The sequence below is a fragment of the Cyanistes caeruleus genome, chromosome Z (genome assembly GCF_971803275.1).
Source record: "Cyanistes caeruleus chromosome Z, bCyaCae1.hap1.1, whole genome shotgun sequence".
Taxonomy (NCBI): domain Eukaryota; kingdom Metazoa; phylum Chordata; class Aves; order Passeriformes; family Paridae; genus Cyanistes; species Cyanistes caeruleus.
Genome location: NC_141732.1, coordinates 3707199 through 3727320, shown reverse-complemented (window position 1 = coordinate 3727320; position 20122 = coordinate 3707199). Strand labels below are relative to the sequence as shown.

The 20122-nt window shown below is 40.7% G+C and overlaps 1 long non-coding RNA gene across 1 annotated transcript; it reads left to right on the top strand.

The window, feature by feature from the left end:
* On the top strand, nt 1-14953 carry LOC111941871 (uncharacterized). Its single transcript, XR_002870317.2, has 3 exons — nt 1-399; nt 13653-13753; nt 14584-14953. It is a non-coding gene; the product is annotated as an uncharacterized LOC111941871 (long non-coding RNA).
* Nucleotides 14954-20122: the final 5169 nt, after the last annotated feature.

Genomic DNA, 20122 nt, shown 5'->3' with positions numbered 1-20122 from the left:
AGCCCCTGCTGGGGCTCCAGCCCCTTCCCAGCTCCGTTCCCTTCTCTGGGCACGCTGCAGCCCCTCAATTCCCTGTGCTGAGGGGCCCAGAGCTGGACACGGCACTCGAGCTGTGGCCTCAGCAGTGGCAGCACAGGGACGGGCACTGCCCTGCTCCTGCTGCCGCCCCACGGCTGCCACAGCCCAGGGGCCATCGGCCTCTTGGCCACCTGGCCACCCCTGGGCTCGTGTCCAGCTGCTGTCACCAGCACCCCCAGGGCCTTTCCCAGCTTGCCAGCCCCTCTGCCCCAGCCTGGAGCTGCAGGGTGTTGTTGTGAGCCAAGGGCAGGACCAGGCCCTGCTTGCGCCTCACCCCAATGGCGTGTGCTTCCTCAGATCCTCCTTTGGGGCCTCATGGAGGTGGGTGTCACATTTGCCAGCTTCCTCTCACCTGGGGCCTTCCTGGGTTGCCAGGACTGCAAAGGGATGAAGGTGACTCACTGAGGCCTTCCACCAGCTCCTTCAGTGTCCTGGGGTGGATGCCATCCAGCCCCACAGGTCTGTGGTTGTCACAAGTTAACCACAAGTCACATATCATGGTAATGACCCCTTCTCCTTGGATTATGGGGGTTTCACCCTTTATATGAGGGTGGGTACCCCACCACCTCAGCCTTTTCCTACTCCCGTGTCACTGTGTTTCCCCCTACATCTAATCGAGATTCTCCTTAGCCCTCCTTTGCATGCTGAGGTATTTGTAAAAATATTTTTGCTGTTACAGCAGTAGCCAGATTAATTTCTGGTTCTGGCCTTGGCCCCTCTGAATCATGTGGCAGAGCTCAGGATGGCATAAACCATGTCTGAGTATGCTGTGCTTGAGCCTCTTCCTCAGTTCTGCTTGTTTAGTGATTTAAGTGCTGCCCAGAGACTAGCTTAGTGATGCTTCTTTAACAAAGAATCCTCCTGGTTTATTCACCATGGACACAATCCTGAGGACCTGGTGATTACTGGCCTGGTTTAAACAAGCCCTGTTTAAACTGGCCCACCAAATGGAGAGGCAATAGTTGCCCTACCTATAGAATCTTAGGCAAAACAGGGCAGAAACTGTACTCTCATCATGAATCCTGGCTGTTTCTCTTGCTTTGATCGCTGACATAAACATATATGACCTTATGTATACATGATTACTCATTTTTTTAATGTATTTTCTATAGTGTATTTAAAAATGCATGTATAAAGATGGCAAATCAGCCTCCTCATGTGAATGCTTTGCCTTTATTTTCCCTCCTTTGCTATATGGGGTAATAAACTATTTGCTTTAGACATGAGAGACACTGTCAATGCTTCCATGTCTGAGGCAGAGTAAGATAAATGCAGAATTCCTGCTTCTCTGCTTGTTTCTGTGCACATTTTGCACCGTGGTTGTATGCATTCGGGGGAGCATTTCAGAATTTCATTTCAGATTTCATTTCTCCCAACACACAGACCTGATCCTAATTCATTGGCTGCTTAATTAAAAAAGCTTCTGCCAAAGTCACATGGCAAATTGTGGTTATTCCCTGGGATCTTAACACTGGGTGAAACATGACCACTTGTTTTCTTTGGTTTATATCTCCACATTGGATGTTTGGGCTGTAGCAGTGAGACAGAACACAGGGTATCATTTTGAACAAAGTTAATGTGCTGTTGCTGTCCTTGCTAATGGATTCTGATAAGCATCGTGGACCTGCTTTAGAGAAACTCTGATACCCTGCTGGTTTGAAGGTCATTTTGACCTCCCTAGAAAACTTGCTGTGCCAAAGCTAAATGTGTTTGTTCTCTGGCAGGAAACGCATGAGGCAAAAGGAGTCAGTGCATTGCAGCACCTGACAGGACACTCACCTGTCACATATATTTTCTGTCCAGATGTACAGCTTTTGACAATTTGGAAGTGAGCACAAACTGTTTTACTCTTTTATTCCTGCTTCTCCACATGGATTTGCCTTCAGGCCACCATTCAGTCTGAAACCTACCAGGGTGGAGCTCCCTTCTTAGGGGGGCCAAAATGCCTGGTGACCACAAGGGGACAATCATCTCCCCCATAATCTATCTCAGGGTTAAATATTTTTGTGGGTTTTTGTGTATGTGTGCATATGAATATATATGTGTGTTTGTGTTTGTGTGTGTGTGCATATATTTGCATATGAATGAAAAATATAACTGATTTTTTTTTTCTTCTCAAGGGGGGAATCTGTCACTTTGTCCTCGAGGAAAGACAGTAAAAATTTTAGTACCAAATAAACTCCAGTGGATGATGCTTTCACACCATTTTAGAAGATTAGAGCAAAAGAGATTCTGTCTGTGTTTTAGAAAAGATTCTTTTATTTTAACAGAGGGAGAAGTCATGGCAGCTAGCAGTACAGATCTGAGGCACTGAGGAGGTTTTTAATAGCCAAATAAATTCTAACAAAACACCTTACTAATGCGATTTTCCCCGCCCCAAAAAATGGTTTCTTTATTGCAAATACAAGATTTTAAGTGACTGCAGTTGTTTGTCGATAGATAAAAGCTCCTCTCAGGTATGCAGAGAGCAACAATTCATGTCTCCACATGATGGCACTGGTTGTCAGGGGACTACAGAGTCCAGCCCCGTGAGGAAAAAATTACTTTAATTAGTCAGCAGTAGGGAGATAATCTGCCTGCCATGTGACATATAAATGCTAGGCATGGTGTGAAAACCTGAGCTCTCCTGGTCAGTCATGAATCTGAATGGAAGAACTCAGTAATTGTAATTAAAAAATGTACATCTAGCTGCTTTCAGTAACTTCTGCCTGAAAGATTTTAGTGTGTTCCAAAAATTGTTTCCCACTGGAAGTGTTGCCCTTAAGACAATTCCTCAGAGATAACTCAGGTGTCTGCTTTTTGTACTTTGGTCAACTCCTTGTAAAAAGTTATCTTGTAGTTTGATGGGACTGTAGTAAAATTCTATTGAATGTTTCTCTTAAATTGATAGGAAATGTTCAAAAAGTTTTGGACAAGAGAGACATGAAAATACTGAAAGTGTTTGGACAGATAATTTTAATCTGACTATGGAGGTATCATAAGTAAAATTGGCTTAGTCAGTTTTGCTTTATATAAACAAACAAAAAACTAATAAAAAAAATCAAAATAATCATTACCCTGAGATGATGCACCTTCACATCTATGGGAAATCTCCCAATCTCTTGTCCTTCCTCCTGTTTTTGAAGATATTTCTGTAATTGAAACATTTATTTCTTTTCAAAGCCCCAGAAATACCTTGCTCCTTTTTTTTTCTTCTTCTCAGTTTTTTTTCCTCTTGGGTGGATTTTTTTAGCATGTAGTTCCAAAGAAAGGAAGACTCACTAGATCAACAGTGCTAGACAGGTATTTTTAAACTGAAGAAATTAATTAAAACCAGCTATATTTAACAGTCCTCTGTGTTCCACATTTAACCCACTCCTTGGAGATCCTTAGATAGTTTAAATGCATGTAAAAACTTGGGAAGCATAATTAATTCCAGCAGTATTTAGCCAATTCAGGCTTTTAGAGAAAATGCTGGAAATAGTGCTTGTTTAATAAAAGGTTTTCTGTAGAAGCTGTGCTCCAAACTATGTCATGTCAGCCTTGCTGCACTGATAGTGCTCCTTTTCCTGTAAGTTAAATAATTTGCAGAACTCTTCTCCCTCTTATATAGCAGAGACCTCCTTTTCTTGGATTTTCAGCTAGATGGAAAAGAAAATACAATTTTCCAGCATTTTTTAAAAGAAATATACATGAGAAAAGACAAGCTTGTTAAGTATCTTGGTGTTGTGGATCTTTGCAAAGTCATTTATATAATAGTGTGCATTTGTCCTAAATGTTTCACTTGATTAGATGTAGGTAATGATGTTTTTCAGAGCTCAGGCATCAGCCCTGGCTAGTTATTTCTCTGCTAATGAAAAAGAAAACGTCGGGTTTCTTTCTCTACCCCTTAACCTCATGCCTATTCCTGTCAGGAGGGCATGCCTGGATACAAAACCTCCACTTCCTCCAGAGTTGACAGGAACTCTTGGGAAACAACACCAAAAAAAAACCCACAAAAAAACCCCAAAAACCAAAAAAACACAAACAAACAAACAAAAAAAACCAAACAAAAAAACCCCCACCAGCACAAAAATAAAAAAATATAAAATATATAAAAAAGGGGCATTTCAGGCACTCTCTGTGCCATTTACTCCCATCCTGTCACTACGCTGGAAATACAAGTCATGGTTCACAAATAGCCACTGTGCAGCCACTGGAAAAAGAGGAAGCACCTGGGTCCCAGCGCAGCCGGCAAGGAAATGTGTGCCTCATGTCCCCTCCACTGAATGCTGAGAGGCTGCCTGACCTCAGGGTGAGGAAACTCTGTTCCTACCAGCATCCTTATGGGAAAAATGTCTGTGATCACCCATTTGGGAACAAATTTCCCCAGAGGGAGCACCCGTGCCCACCAATCCAGCATGTTCACAGTGCCACATTTTCATCGCTCCTTTGCGATGCTGTAAGGAGTTACAACATTAGAATAATGCACTATCCTGCATCCTAACTTTATGTTGTCTTACTTTTTACATATTACTATAAAACAATATGAATTTTGGCCAATTCCATAGGTAAAAGCTGGGAAAATCAGACTAAGTAGTTTATTAAGCAGAGGCACCTAGGATAGACTGTGGGAACCAGAGAGGATGGTTCTCTTCTAATGCTGAAAATGTGCTTGCACTTCTTTATTAAATTACAGCAATGTAGAGCCATGTTTACACTCAGTCATCTTGTGTTTTCCCAGGGCTGCATGGATATTCTGTGGAAGTAGCAAATAATGAAAAATCAGTGTAGCATCTGACAAGACTTAGTAGTGCACAGCTTTTTCTGGTTGCTTGTTTAATGTCTTTTTCCCTGCAGAAATAATAAGGATTTAATTGGTTAATGTTATTGTTCACATAAATATCTGAACTATCTTTTGTTGCTGGGCCTACCCATGACCAGCAAGGGCTTATGAGGATTAGAGTTTCCTCTGTGGTCCCTGGAGATGGATAGCCATTTGAAGGCACATCTAATTAATCTAAGTCCTCCAAGTCATTATCTGGAGTCCTTGTACTCATCTCGTGGTCAGATCTGTACTTTCAGGTCTTTCCCTTTACTTTTTAGTCAATTCTCAGCTTGAAACAGAAGTTTTACATTTGACCCTGTGTGCATAGCAGGGGTCTCTATTCTAAAATTAAATCAAGTTTCAAGCTATTTGTGTCCTCAGGCTTATTCACTTCTTACATGACAAGGTGTTCTCTCTTCACAAATATCTTTGTGCTTTACCTCTCCTATTTTATTTTGTAAATGTGTTCAGACTTTTGTGTCTTCTGTTTCTCTTCTATATATGGACTGGAGAAAAAAAGTACCAGCATGCTCAAGTTATTCCTGGTGCTGATGTCCAGATTCATTCTTTACCAAACACCAGGACAGCAAAAGGCCACTGTAGTTTTCTGAAAACAGAAAATCACTTTAGATTTTTTCTGGGTTCTTCTTCCAGATCTCTCAGCTAAGTTTAAGAGGACTGAGGTAGTCCATGCATTGAGAAGGTAAAGCTTACCACCAGCCATATCTCATTCTGTTGTGCTACTTCTGCTCTTTTTCTCCAGAAAGAAAATTCCTTCCCTTGGAGACAATCATCTTCATCATTCCTCCACAACACACTTTGCCTTGGCACATTCTTTGTAGCACTAGGGCTTTAACTGTTTTGTTAAAAGGCCATTTTGTGTTAAACCTTTTCCTGCTCAGTCCCTCTTTTCTTGAGTCCTAATTTCTGTTTTGGCAAAATCATAGGATCATAGAGTCAAAGGATCATGGAATGGTTTGGTTTGGGAGGGACCTTAAAGCCCATCTCATTCCACCCCCTGCCATGGGCAAGGTCCCCTTTCACTGTCCCAGGCTGCTCCAAGCCCCCTCCAGCCTGGCCTTGGGCACTTCCAGGGATCCAGGGGCAGCCACAGCTTCTCTGGAAACCTGTGCCAGGACTTCCCCACCCTCACAGGGAACAATTCCTTCCCAATATCCCATCTAACCCTGCCCTTTGGCACTGGGAAGCACTTCCCCCTTGTGCTGTTACTACACCTTCTTATAAAAAAGTCCCTCTCCAGCTCTCCTGGAGTCCCTTTAGGCCCTGGAAGGGGCTCTGAGGTCTCCCTGGAGCCTTCTCTTCTCCAGGTGAACACCCACAACTCTCCCAGTCTGGCTCCAGCCCTCAGAGCATCTTTGTGGCCTCCTCTGGACCTGCTCCAGCAGCTCCACATCTTCCTTGCACTGAGGACCCCAAACCTGGATGCATTTGAGTTTCATAATTTTCTCCATCACACCTTCAAGCCCATACCTTGTTTGCTGCTGTCTCCAGTTGAATTTGTGGTCACACCTGAGCCTCTGATAGTATTTTAGCTTATTCAATGTGCTTATGTGGAAAATCAGTTTTATCAGGTGCCTGATGAAGGTTGATGTATGTCCTGCTGGATCCGCATCCAGTTAACATCTTTGTCTTGTGCTGCCCAGTCCTTACTGGAGGTTTTTTTCCCTAATTCCCAAGAACCTATGGCATTTTCTTTAAGTCATAGTTATTTCAACTATTAAATATAACGAAATCATATTTCAAAGTCACGGTTATTTTCTTTTGTAATTGTTACTTTTGTTCTTAAGGACACTGGGAGAACAGAGAACCTATCCACAAATGTCTGGTGGATATTTTAGCTGGGAAAACACGGCCTTTTTCATCACAGCATTACAACTGCACCCTGAAGTCAGTCAGCCAGTCACAGATTCAGTGATTACTGATCAGTTGTGCACAGTTCTTGTTAAAGCATTTCTGTGGAGTGTTCATTTATACTATGGGGGCATTTGATGTGGAGTTCAAAGCATTTCCAAACAAACCTGTTTGGAAGAAGGAATAAATCAGAAGAAGGGGTGTAAGAAAGTCCCATAACATGGTGCTTGTTTTTCTTAGTGGCTAAGGACAGAATTGACAGTGATTTATGACACTGCTCTTCTGAAAACCAGTGGAGCCCCAGGACTGCCAAATTGGAATAATGTGCGCAGAGAAGCTCTCAAAACAATATTGTGTGTTTTCCCTCTGTGTGAGTCAGAGCTCCACTTGAGAGCCTCCAGCTACTCAAAAACTCGCCTCCTTTTCTTTCTCAGCAAGTTCAGGCCATGCTGCCAGCTCCAGAAATTCAATTATGGCCATTTGATGTTTTACTTAAAACCCAGCTCCTACGGGCTTGTGACCACGTGAGAACTTCAGCTTCCTCTTAGAGAAAAACAAGGATTCTGGCATCAAAAGGCATGATTTAAAGGCAAGTGGAACCTGAACACACACAACCAGCTCACAAAATGAAGGAGGAGGAGGAGAAGGAGGAGAAATATTCTTTGTTGGATGTCAGACAAACATCTACCAGAGTAATTCTGCTGTAATTGTTTTTGCCCTGGGAAAAACTCATGTTGGCTTCAAATAGTGCACTGAAAAAACATTGATTTCAAGTTTTGTTTGTAATGACAAGAATAGGCTGTGAATGGGACAATGAGATTTTCATCCCTATTTTTATGTTTTTAAGAAGTCATCACTTTGGTATTTTTAGTTGTTTAATATGAAACTTTTTCAAGAATTTTCAGAGAAATGCCTTTCATTGGAAAATGCAGGATCAAAATCCTCTGCAGGGGACCACATTTTTCTGAAATGAAAGCGAACCCAGAGAATCTTTTACACAATTAAGAGCTTTTTATAAATATCTATCAAAAGAGAGTGTCCTTTCTTGGTGAAGAAGCCCTCTATGCTTAACATTTTGGTAGGATGTTGTGCAGAAAAATGAACTCATTCAAGTCTACCAGCACAGGAGGTTCTTCTCAACTGGAAAGGGAAAAAAATCAAAGAGAGTGTGCTAATATGCCCCCTCAGCTGTGATGAAGAAACAGGTGAACGCTGAAGACAATAAACTTGAGTTGAAATATTCATACATGACCATTTAGAATTCTCTGAAATGAAATACACTTAGGCAAGGGGCGCAGCAGGATGAATGGGAGAAATAGCTGATTTTGCAGCTGTTCCTAATAGTATTGCAGCAGTGACAAAGCAAGGCTGTGTCTTGTGGTGTAAGGGCACTGCCTTGCTGGAAAAACCACCTTTGCATTCCAGGCATCCTCAGTGCCTGACTGGTGTGGGCACAACACTGACAAGCACGGGACCTGTTGGTTATAGATGGGTTGGCTGCTCTGTTAAGCCAGGGTGACTTGAAGAAGTGACTCAAGCTTGGCTCTTTGGCACAGGCCCTTGGTAGATGCCCAGATAAGAGGATGCTGAGGTGTCTCTGCTGACAGCAGGTGCAATTGCAAGTGGTGAAAGCCTGGAGGGGGTGACAGCCTGTGCCAGGCAGGGATTCTGAGGTTGCAAGAGGGGTGGGACAGCAGGGTGAGACAAGGAGGGCTGTGCATCCAGATTTTCAGAATGGCTGGGCATGGAGAGAAAGTAGAGAGCAAGGTTAATATGTGTGTTGTTTTGAGAGAACAATTGCCAGATCCTTGGAGGGCTGATCCCAGAGAAGGGGAGAAGCTCTGTCCCTTCTTGTGCTAGGAGCAGAGGAGAAGAGGCTGTGACACATCACCAGGCACTGCTAGGCTGTGACTTTTTATTGCTCACCCCTTCAAAAGGAAGTATTTTAAATAATGTCTGTCAGTAGGAAAAAGGTGAACTGGATTTGTTAAATAAACTCTCTGACCAGCTCTAACAGCAGTATTGGCCTGCTATGTACTGCTCTGCAGTATATACCCCAATGAATATTTTATTTTAAATTAAACAGCCAGAGGTCTCTATTTGAAGTCAAATTTTGAACAATATCTCTTTTGTCTTACATTTGACTGGCAATAAAAGAGTGAATTAGAGTTAAAAAATCCATATTAGCTCCCAACAAACAGGAGCAACATTACCTAAGCAGGAAACAGGGAAAAGATCTGTCATACCATTGAAAACAAACTGAGAAACAAAATGAGAAGTCTCCAGTTCAGATAAGCCATCTTCTCTCTTAAATTTCCCAAGTGTTTCAATATTATTTTATGTCTTAGTTTTACATGCATTTAATGTGAAATGTGGTTTCATAATGTGGAAAGTCTTAAGGGCTGCTAAGATCTAACACCATCAGAAAGGTTTATTCATAAATAACCTTGTGCTTATGAAAGCAATTAAACCCTCTTTTGGTAACATATTCAGTGTTCATTGCTGCAACCTTTAGTTAGAAATCACCCCAGTATCTTTCCTGAACCTGCCTTCAACAAGGGTGAATGTTGAGATACTGGAAGGATGTTTGAAAACCAGTGGTTGAGATTAATCAGAGCAATTTAAGAGTAATGAAAACGTGTTTTCATCTTTATGACGTTTAACAAGATCTTCCAGAACAATGCTTATTGATCCTCTCTTTTTTTCCTCTTTTATCCTGATTTATCCTGATCAGATATATCAAACAAGTCATAGAAACACAGGATAGACCAGGTTGGAAGATCCCCTTTGTGGGAAAGCAGAATCAAGGAGATTATCCAGCACCTTGTCCAATCCAATCTTGAAAACCCCCAGAGATGAAGACCCCACCACATCTGCAGGGAGTTTGTTCCAGTGTTTGATTGTTCTCTCCATGCAAAAATTATGTCTTATTTCAAGATGAAATGGTTGCCATTTCTTATTAAAATAATTTAAGAACTGTAGAGAACATGAGGAAAACCTTTAGATATTCTTTTTATTTTCTTTAAGTGCTTAAACCATTGAAGTGGTTAACTATTTAAAGCTTTAGCTTTATTGCATTAAATTTAAAAACACTACAATCACTCTTTTCAATCTGCAAAAATGTGACAGATAAACAACCCCCCAGAATTCTGGCCCTGGAGATTTCTCCTTGTTTTGTCTCACAGTCTCACAGTGAGAACGTAAGAAAGATGACTTCTGGTGGTTTCAGGGGTTGTACAAAGAGTGTAGAGAAGTGTGGGTATGGATGGCTCTGCTCCTTTACCAGATATTTACCAGCCTTTGGTTCATGGCATGACTGCATTCCTAAAAACCTTAATATGTGTCTCCAAGGATGCACACATCCTCTGAGCTGGTTTTTGTCCAAAAGCATTCCCCAGTGGCTTAGGTTCTGTTTATTGTTTTGGTGGTTTTATTGTTTGGTGTTTATTCATTAACACTTCAAAGCAAAGGGAAAAGGCAGAAAAAACAGTGTAATTTGAGATCATTGCTAATTTTTAAAATACCAGCCTAAAGTAAGTGCGGGCTATATTATCCATATTACTTTTCAAAACCAGAATATAGATGGACTTTATTGACTTATTAGCAGCTACAATATGATTCAAGTTAATAGTTACACATTTTTAGTGTATTTCTATTAGTAAAAATATTTTTTGACATGGAGAAATGTAGTAGTAGACAGTGAAGCTTTTCTGCTTTTGAAATATCTTTTTCAGTGTATTGTACTTTCCCCTTCTTTGTCACAGTTCAAGAGTGTGCTCCATTTAGAACAGAATCCTTCGGATTAATTTAATTAATGTGTTGTGGGCTTTTCAAAGAAAACCCATGACATTTGTTACTACCTTTTAAAATAGAATTAAGTCAGTTGTCTCAGTCATGGAAAATGTGAGCTTATCTTGAATGTAAATTAACTGCAGTAGTAAATAGTTCTGTCTGTGTGTGTTTTCCTTATGCTTTTAGCTTTAATGAAGGACACTAATTTTACTTTTGGAGAACTATAAATTCCATGAGTCAGGACATTAAGTGGTTAGCATTAAGATATACTAGTTACTATTCCATTTGGAAAAGAGAATCACACAAATGATACTTTGTCACATGAAATCTTTAGGCTCCCAGCTGAAACGTTTGCAGCCTCTGTTCAGGTAGTATTCTTTACACTGCTTTTATGACCATTTTCCTAAATTACCTGATATTATATTCAGTTATTCCCTGCTCCAAATGCAGTGTATGACATTTAAATCAGTGACAACAGCTAGCTGTGGAGGGGGAAAAGTCCCAATCTGTCTGTGTCAGTGTGAGATGTTGCATTGCTGGGTGTGTAAAACGTTCATCATGGAATTTCCGTGGGTTTCACCAAGAAAGCACTGCTACCTTTGGCAAGGCTGGGTTAGCCAGCAGGATGACTTTCATTTCCTTAAGGCCCCAATTTAACCAAAACAGTGGATAAGAATCACTTGGGAGTTTCCAGCTTCCTCGTCTGGGACTCTGCAGCACGTTGTACAGAAATTTTAGCTGTATGGGTTTATTTAAGGGAGCTACCTCTTCCTTTCATGACACACTCTCAAAGGATGACATCATTGTGAGAAGGGGCACTTTTCTGTAAAGGAAGCAGGATTCTTGAAAGGGAAGAACACACTCATCATTCCAAATTGCTCCGAAGGTCAGCAATTGTGTCACTGCAACAGCCAACCTTTCTGCTGAGACAATCCTCTCGCTTCTCAGCAGCAGATCTCAGCTCTGCAAAGTTACTGAAAATCAGGGCAAAACCAAACTGCAGGAAAGCCAGCAGCCTGCTCATTAAGCTTTTACTTCATCCTCATTATTCCAAAGGCCTTTATGTTATTTCGAGATGACTTTTAAGGCAAGCTAACTAATGCGTGCAAGGTAGCAGTTATAATTTCTTACTAAAATCTGTTCAGTGATGTTATTCTGGGGTTATTTTAATGAGAGTTGGACATAAAATGTGACTTGGCTGACACTACTGAACTGCATCACACCAAATCACAATTCTTTTGGAAGGCATCCTTCTTCAATCTTTAGAATTATAGCAATAAAATTGCACATTGCTTCTTTAATTACCAGTAAGCCTATGGATTAAAGATAGATCTGTCTGCACACTCTTTTTCTCCTGTGTCCATGCAAAGTGTAAATTTAAATCAGTGTTTTTTTAGAGCTGCCAGCCACCAGCTACATAGCAATCTCTTACTTGCACACACAACCCAAATTTCACCCAGCTGCCTGCATAAACCAGCTAAAGGAAGAGAAGCAGAACAGTTTGCAAACCTTTATATTTTGGCAGAGGAATAGCTGTCATGTTATGCTAGGTTTCACATCTAGGCTGTATTGAGGCAAAATTGGGAAGTAGAGGAAAATATGGAGAATGTAAATTACTTGGCTTTCATGGGGAGTTATGTAAATGATGTTAAGGATGTTTCTGGTATCGCCACAGTGCTCGCTAAACAGTACAAATGAAGGAAAAATAAACCAGTATGAGTGCAAGAGAGTTTGCAAATGCTACTTCTACATCCAATGCCACCTCTGAGTTAAGGTAATTTAAAGCTGCCTGTATCATACTGATGGTCTTGATCCCTCCAGAGAAGATGTTGTCACCCCACAGATTATTTCTTTTCCTCCCTTCCTTCTGCAGACAGACAAAACTGCCTTCTGTGCCCCAACATTTGCCGTTTTCATCTTGCTCTTAGCCAGATTTTTGGAGTCTCCTTAGGTTGGGACCGTATAAACAGACATCAGCACTGACCATCAGATTAATAATTGTATTTACACTGAGTGCAAAACAAAATCTCTCATGTTTTTCTCTGTCCAAACCAATATTCCAGGTTCTCTGCTTTGTGCACAGGCTGAGGCAAAGTTGCAGCAGTGGATGCAAAAGTGAGATAATCACTTTTGCTAGGACAGGAGAGAAGGGAAGCTTCAGCCTCCAAAGTAAACCATATTTATGGTCTGACTGTTCCATCAGATTTCTGAACAAGATTTCTGAACATTTTTAACCTCCCCAATGTTTTATCCTTCTCAGTTTGCCCTGGAAGAGGTACATATTTCCTGTCCAGGCTGAGCCATCCTTTAGAAATGCTCCATTTTTCTTTACCGTTTTCAGTTTTACAGGGTCCCACCAAAAAATCTAAAAAACCCACCAAAAAACCCCCACAAAAAACCAAAAACAAACAAACAAACAAACAAACAAAACCCAAAAACAAGCAAACAAACAAATAATCTGGCAAGCATGTGGGAGAGCTCAAGAAATTGTGGAAAATGCTGGCTGATTTCTTGATGACAGGGATGAAATTCCAGTGTAGAAGCATGCTGAATAGACAAGGCAGGGAAACAGGTTGTGCCATGTCAAGGTTTTCTTCTGAAGTTACCACAGGGGAGCCAGGTGTGCTCCAGACAAATGAGAGGTGTGCTCATTCTACAAATGAGAGTTAGTTAGTAGTCCTACTACTTGCTCACTGCCCTCAGATAAATGTCTAAATTACGTTTTGAATGGTTTATGTTAAAGGAGATATTTCATGCACCTTCACACACCTGCCAAAGGAAACATTACCAAATCAGGAAAAGTATCAGGGAGAGGAACCTCTGCAGGAAAAAATCAGGTTTGCACAGTCCTTTTCCCCTCTGAGTGAGGGGGGTGCCAGAGGAGCTGCAAGAGGGACACCTGGTACAGCTGCTGCGTGTTCTCCTCATGGGGAGCAGCAATTCAGGGCCCCCACCTCCAGCACCCAAATGTAAGTAACAGATTCTGTGGGCAGACAAAAATAGAAGCACACTAACAAGCTGGCAGGAGCATCTCTTGAGTCACAGTGAGTGCCTCAGTATTGCAGTTATGACCTTTAATCAAAACTAATTGTTTCATTATTTTTATTTTTATTTTTTCTGAAAGGCTGCCTTTTTTTACACTATTTGAAATGGATGTAGCATTTGGAACTGAAGCACATCTAAATATTAAACATAATTATTTTCAAGTCTCCATTTTCAAAAAGGGTAAGACACAGCTTTATAGCAAAGCAAGTCAAGGATATGGAAAGTATTTTAATGACATTGGCTCCAAAAAAAGCTTTCTTTGAAGGGCACTAAAGGAACTTTTCTGTTAAATACCTGGAGATGCAAATTCACCCCACCACCAGTGCTGCAGGAAATTACCTGAAATACCAATGCTTTATTGTATTTATTGAAGAATTTTACATTGTTTTCATTCAAAGGCATCTGTGAAGCATAATATTTTCAAATCAAATGACAGTCTTGGAGTTTGCCATCTCTGGGGGTGGAAGCCAGGATATGATGCACTCATTACAAACCAAACTAGAACTGACCCTGTAGCATCTGTGAAACCCAAAAGCTGCACCCAAAAACTTTAGATGCCCAAAGCAACATTAAGGGCACATTATGAGCACAACTCTGAAATGCCAAACCCTCCCTGGCTAATGACTGCTGGAACTCACCAGACTGCTTTCCTGACTTCCCTCACTGACCAGCTTGGTCAGAGGCACCTCAGGGTTTTTCCTTCTTATTTCCTGGCTCCTGCTTTAACCTTACTGGGACCAGGTCCTAGAAGAAGCACTGCCTCCTCTGAGGTCCAGCTCACGGTGTGGCAGCAGCATCCAGCTTTTACATGTTCATAAAATGGCTCCTGGGATTATTTCTGTTTTGTTTTGTGGTTTTTTTTCTTTTTAAATCAAATAGTTACTTAATATAAAATACATATAAAGGGATAGGAGCAAATCTCCCTTCGTTGGGAGTTCCTTCATTTATAGATTCACTGTTATATGATAGATTTCCCTCTAAGAGATTAATCATTCCTTCTTTTTTTTCAGACTTGCTGGGTTTCTTAGAGCTGAGTGGATAACAATTTTTTTCACAATGAGGATTGTTTAAAGGGAAGTGTGTGATGATGAGTTTCTTCCCGACAAAAAGTCCTCCCAGGAAGAACACCAGCTTGCCTGGATCACAGAGCAGCAGCGCTGCAGAAATGTGTTACTGAGTCTGCAACACCTTGTGTGATCTGAGAGTACTTAAAGGTAAAATATAAAGCTTCTGTCCAATATTATGAAACCTCTATGTCAGAAATCTTCTGGGAATGCAGTTCAGCTTCTTTTGTCAAGTCTTGAATCTTCCAGACAAGGAGGGGTTTCTAAACCTTGTGAATTATCCTTCATCTGTCAATTAAATTAATGTGTGACTGACTATCTTGTGTATTCCCTGTTTATCTCATGGAAAGTATATTACAGTTCATCTTTCACTGATACCAAAAAAATTGCTTCCTGTAGCAAAGGGGCCCTGGGACTCCCTTTTTGAAGCTCATCTAGAGAAACAGATCCTGAGGAGGGAAAGCAAGGAGCTGAAAAATCCTTCCTAAAACATTTTCCTGCAGAGGCAGAGGCATGATGTGAGATTAATGGATTCTTAGAGCAGACAGCCTTGTGATTTTACTGAGGTGTGTTCTCATGTAGTGCTCTGCAAAGACATGGAGGCAGCTGAAATAATGGCCACATTCACCCAGAAATTGTGCCAGGCCTATGTCCTAGCTCTGGCCACCTGCAAAGGTTCTGAGGGAGGCTGGATGGAGGTTTTGATGTGACAGCAGGAGGTGGTGCTTTCCTCCTTGCTTATATTTGTGTGTGATGCCTTGGAGTGGCTACCTAGAACAGAGGCTAGACAGAGCTAAGAGAATAAAGTGGGTATTTATTAAAGGCCTTCAATAGACACACCTTGGGCAAGTGCAAAAGCCTTCCAGAGGCTACACCCAAGATGCACAATGGTCACGAGATTTTCAGACAGATATCGGAGTTAATTCTCCAATTACAGCTTCAGGCCATGAAGTCATTTACCCCCAATTTGTTCCTCTGCAATTCACTTTGGTTTATGCTTTTTGGGCCTGAGGTAGAGTGTGTCCTTGGTTCTCAGGCCTGGAAATATTGTTTTGTCTGACCAAAATGTGAAGAGAGCTCACTAACACTCCGTATGGATCTCAGAGTTACGCACGGATGCAGTACAGGATTTGAAACATATAAAAGCTAAAAACTTAAGCCATCATGTAAAGCATGAGAAGCCAGGTGGTGAATGACCCCAACAGGGTGCACAGGGGTGTCCACAGAACGACCATCTCTTCACTGTGGTGACCTGGGTGGCAGCTCTGCATCATCTCTGCAAGCACAGCTTGTCCTGTTACGTGCACAAAGCCGCGGTCCCACGCTCCGCGAGCCTGACCCTGACAACCACAGCGCAGCTGACAGAGTTAAAGTTTAAAAATAAAAGATGCCTCCACGGGAAAATCCTCATGGGTCAGAGAAAGGAAGATAGTTCTGGTGAGCTTCAAATCTATTGTCCATAGGAGAAGTCTGAAAGAAATATGAGAGAAGAATAATATCCCGTATTATTTCTCTAGTCTGTGAAAAAAAGGAATATCTGAAAACTGAACTCCCCTGTAAGAGGACAAAACAAATGGCCAGCCTAAAATGGTTTGGGGTCTCTATGGAAGAATATACCTATTTGTGTGTTTTTTAAGCAGAAACTCTCAGTTATTAAAAAAAAAAAGTACAAACCCAAAACAAACAAACAAAAACCCCCCTACAATTTTTAATCAGACTTCATTTTTCTCATGGGAAAGGAAAACAGGGACCTTTTTTCTTTAGTCATGTATTTTTCCCTCAAAATAAAAAGCAGCCAGATCAAGGGAAGCTTTAGGACTCGGAAACAAGTAAAGCTCCCAGGGCAAAAACACCTTGAGAGAAGTTCAGAAATTAAGCAGTAAATGTTACTGACTATACCTCTCCCATTGCATGTTCAGATTGTTTTCTAAACAAAGTTCACCACTGGCATCCATATCATCCACTGTATTTTAAGGTAAGGGATTGAAATATTTGTCTGAAGACCACAAATTTTCATCAGTATTCAGAATGACTGATACAACTGGTAACAGAGCAGAAGAGACAAGCAGATTTTTTTGCTCTGATTTTGCACACATATGAGAATACCCTGTGGGTTTTTTCAACTTTTTTTTTTTTTTTTTTTGGTGGTGGGTTTTGGATTCTCTTTCTGTACACCTTTGGATGTTAATGTTCTGCTGAAGAATATTTCAAAGCTGCAGGGCTGAAATTACAGCCTTGCTTTAAGAAAACGACAGCACTGTGAGCTAATTGTTTCTTACAGACAAATAGGATTTCCAGTTGAGTTTGTGGGGCTTTTTTTTGTGCAAGATTCTAGGCCTTAAAAATGCAGCTTTTTAACTTGTGTATTCACCATTCTTTTGACAGTACCTGATCGTTTATGTTTAGAAATACAAGTGCAAAAGAATGGAAACCAAAGATTATTGTAATTCCCTCTAGCTTGAACCCTCTAAGGTGGTTCAAGTTCCTTCCCACCTAGATGAAAGTATCAGCTTTACAGAAGTTGTCTAATTTTCTTCATTTATTTAATAAAGCTGTAACTGTCTATTATGGCCTATATAGCAGGAAAAAAATACTGACATCAGGCTTAAAAATAACAATAATAAAATTAATGTGTAACTTGTTGTGTATTCCCTGCTTATTTTATGGAAAGTATATTACAGTTCATCTTTCACTGCTACCAAAAAGCATAGTATAAAACCCATTTATTGAAATTTTCAGTTGCAAATATTGTTTTGGTGTGGACTTATGGCTGGTAAGATAAATTTGCAACTTGCTGTTTCATCTGGATGTCAGCCATGTTGGTGCCTCTAAAAGATTTAGCATTTTTAGTTATGTTATTACAAGTACACATTGAAGGTATTTGCTGTGGAAAAGAGCTGCAGTGCTGGTGTCTGTTGTACCTACACATTCTGTTTTGAAAAGAAGAGTGTACACAGAGGAAGAAAAACAGCCTGTGGGGTGCACATTTCAAACTATTGCACAAATTCCAGTGGTGCAAATATATTGAATTTTCACAGATTCCCATACCCAGATCTTCACAGGAGGTATCTTAGAAAGCTGGCAACTCTTTAGCAAATGCAGTGAGTAATTCAAGCTTTTAGGATAACTGTGACTCTTTTTATGTATAAATCACCCTCACACACCTCATGTAGATGAATTCAAAATATTTTGTGGGCACATTTACACATTAAAGGGCAGTTTGCATTTTAAACATTCAAGAATGCATGAAGTAAAATGGTATTGGGGAGTGTCTGCAGAGGAAAAGAACAGATGCATTTCTAGCACTGTTTTACTGTTGAAATTAAACCCATCGACTTCCTTCAACAATGCCAACAGCTAAATGGTGCACCAAGAGGCTCTTTTTGCACACAGAGATCTGCCTTTAAAAGCTGTTCACAGAAGGGGAATATGTGCCTGCAGGAGGAGGGCAATTTCAGCCTGATATCAAATTTTCAAGAAGAAAAAGATGAAGCACAGTTGAAAAGGGCACTGCTGCTTCATCCATTTAGACTGTGCCGCCAACTACAGTACAGGATACATTGTGGAGGGATGCAATTTAATTTGTTAGCCTGGTGCTTTCTGTAATCGAGTTTTGTTTGGTTAAGGTAGGTTTAAAACGTCAGTCACAGCAACTGAGGTGTGAGTGAATGGAAACATCTTTGCCCAAATAGTTTGTGTACAGATGTTTGAGCCAGAAGAAACTTGCCATGTGTTTTTGTAGCTAAGGAAGTGAGTAATCAGTGAAACTAGTATGGGTGGTATAGGAAAATCATGCACATGGTCTTGGCACAGCTGTCTGCTTGCCACATTCCATGAGATATTTCATAATGGAAAACCAATTGCTCCACTAATATAGGATACCTTCAAATCAGGATTGTGTTGTGGAGCATCCAGCGATGTCACGGGACTGGACACATCCCTCCAGTCCATCTCAGGTGAGAGACAAGGGCAAAAGAAGTCCCCAGGTGTTAACTTAAAAGAGAGAGAAGAACATCCTCTTGGATGTGTTTATTGCTTAATCGTAATTTTTATTCAAATTTCAAAAGGCCAGAAAGTGTAAGTGGTTGTTAAGTCAGCAGAACTATATAAATACCTGCACTAGCAGAATATTTGAGTCTGCTAAGCAAGACTGCAGGGCCCTGTGCCTCAAATGGTTTTCTGCTGATCACATTCAATTTGCTTGTTTCAGAGGCTTTTCTGTTTCTTGCATATAATTTACACAGAACATTGTGTGTGTACACAGAACACAGAACACAGAACATGCTGTGAATGCCCTGACAAGAAATAGCAATAAATAGGTGCCACCACTCCACTGTTAATGTTTCTAGCTAAAATATTTGCCTTGAATTCATGCACACATAGACTGTGTGTGCCACACTTCAACCTGGATGCTTTCAATACTTTCTTGAGTTATCAGTATCTCACTATTGCTAATCTGTGTGTACCTCTGATTATATTGGGGAAATTTATGGCAGCTGGAGGTCAGCTCCAGAGTCTCTGTGTCTTACAGAAATGTGTATTTTATTGCAGCAACATGGGTGGAGTGATTCACAAGTATGGATAGGTATTATCCCTCTTGTGTGTTCAGCCTGATGCCAAAAAATAACGGACTGAGTGTGCTTATCACTGAGTCATTAACTACATTTATCTTTTTAAAATCAGGTTCCTTCAAAACTGGAAAGAAATTGTGTACAAAACTTTGTCTATTCTAAGTTTTGCCATTTAAAACCAGTGTATCAAAAGCTGACCTTTCCTGGCACTCACAGATTTTCCATGTGCTGTACTTTTCTCCCATGGTTGCTAACTGCATTCAGATAATACCTAGCAAAAAAAAAAAAAGCCAGGAAAACCTTTTTCTGAAACAGCTTGGTCTGTGAAATCAAGCTCAGTTACTGGCTTGTGTGACTGCAGCTTTAGGAAAGACTTTTAACTGTGTGTGAGGTGTGTAAAATGCTTAAATAACATTAAAGGCTGTGACATACTTTGTGTGCAGAAAAACTTCCTGTAGCCAAAACACCAGAGGTCTTTCAGAATTGGGCATGACCACCTTTGGCCACAGTGGTACAATGTCTCAGTTTATGTCTTTCTTCTTTTTTTAGTAACGATGTTGTTTATCACCAGAATTCTGTGTTTTCCTTCACCAGGTGACCAACAAGAAAAAAAAAAATAGAAACAAAAAACCTGAAAATTAAAAAAAATAAAAAGCTTATTTAAAGTGGTCATTCCTAAAATTTTCTCTTCTTCTATTAGTCAGTCCTCTGCAATTCCATCAGTTGGTGGCTGAGCCATTGTTGTTACTGAGGTTTGTAAATCATTGCTGACCCCAGTCCCAGAAAAGGGTGGTTATAATCCTGTGAGTGTTTCACCTCTCCATGCTTCATGCTGCTTTGTGTTCTATTTATTTTCCTTCCTCCTACCACTAACACAATGTTCAGCTGACACATCGCTGTTCTTCCACCACTTT